Here is a 1841-nt window from a genome sequence, read left to right on the forward strand (position 1 = left end):
TGTCCCACGCAGTCTCCTCGATTAGCAGTGGACCTGATTCCTGCCCTTACTTGTGCCATGAAATGTGCAAGCTATGACTGGTGTGGTCTTGTGATCGATTTTTTGATGGAATCGGTCTCCAGCTTTGCATGCCGCTTTTATGGTTCAGGTTATGCAGTGGGATGCGGTGGATGCTCTATATTTGTCGTGGTAGGTACTACTTGCATTATATGGTTGAGTTTGCTTATTATATATATCTCCTTGCTTAACCATATTTTTGTGTGTAGCTATTCTATTTGGATAGGTTGAACAGGAACCCTGTTGATTGGGGTGTGTCTCCTCGTATTAAGGTTTGGACTATGATGCTAATCCGCAGTGCTTGTAGAGCTGATCGAACAACCCTGCACGGTGATTATGGGAAATTGGGGGTAAAGTGCTACATGTTTTTATACTATCCGGTATTTTAAAGTTAGATCCTGTATTTAGTTGTTATTGTTGGTACCATTTGGCAGATGTTAGATGTTGCGTATGGTGAGCATCACCCTAGGTGTGCCAGAGACGTTGAAGCCCCTGGACCACTTGAACAGGGTGCTTGTCTGTCATCTGTTAGTGTTTGAAAGAGAAGGCGAGCTACGACTGATAAAACTCCCTTTATGCGGAAGCGTGAGAAGGCAAAATCTGCGGTATTGGCAGAACCTATTCGATTGTTTAATTTAATATTTTGTCTATCTATAACTGAAAAGATTACTTGCCTATATGTGTGCATGCATGCAGGGTGAGGTTGGTGAAAGTCTTCTTTGCGTAGGTTCGTTTTTATGGCCTCCCAAATCAATCGTAGGGCGCTTGAGCGATATTGATGCAGCAATTGGTCGTTGTGAAATCACTGTTTTCTTTTCGAAGTCTTTAAAGAGGGTTGTTTTCATCACATCATCCCAGAGAATGTCTTTGAGACCTTCAGTTGTGTTCATTTCACTAGGTCAGTGCGAGGCAATCATTTTGCAGTCACGGATGCATTCAATCCCTTCCGCATTCCTCTTTAATGTGGTAATCATCATGCTCTCTTCTTTCTTTTGTTTGTATTTTATAGGCACATTCCAATACACTTTTATGAGGTGATGATAGGTATTTCGTTCTGTTTTTTGTAGCTCGGACAATTCCCCTCTTTGGTCAGATTGCTTCAATCCTACGTTTGTGGATGCAATGGTGGGTTATATTGGAGGATAAGGCAAATAACTAGCTGCCCATTACGACGTAAGTAACTTGTGAGGTTAATTTGATGTACTTCCTTAATTAACATTCCATTATTGATTGTAGTTGATTGTTGTTTTTATTTTTTCAAAAAACATGGGTTTTGATATTGTTAAAGTAATAAGGACTTGATGTTATATAAATGTACTTCATCAATAGGATGAGTGCATTCAATTGGGCCTAGTCCAATTGGACAACATATGGACCAACTATGGTGGTCTACTAAATTTATTTGTAATTGTTAGAAGTTCCTTATGTAGTATTTTGTTACATCGTTAATAGGATGAGTGAATTCAAGTTGGCCTACTCATATGGGCTACAAATAACAATTTAATTTTTTCATTAGCTTTAGTACAAGACCTTTTTACATAAGTAAGGCCACACAGCTACTAAGCCCAACAAAACAAGGCCACATCTACTAGCCCACAACTGTTACTACACAACTACAAGGCCACATCTACTAGCCCAGAATTGTTACTAAACAACTGCTAGCTCGTATTTAAGCACACACTTTCCATGTTGTTGTATTTTTACTTTCACTAATTCTTTCGAACCGGAAGGTTTTATTGAATGATATTATCACAAAACCCCCTTGTACACCAATCCTTGATTTG

The sequence above is a fragment of the Chenopodium album genome, chromosome 21 (assembly GCF_948465745.1).
Source record: "Chenopodium album chromosome 21, dcCheAlbu1.1, whole genome shotgun sequence".
Taxonomy (NCBI): Eukaryota; Viridiplantae; Streptophyta; class Magnoliopsida; order Caryophyllales; family Amaranthaceae; genus Chenopodium; species Chenopodium album.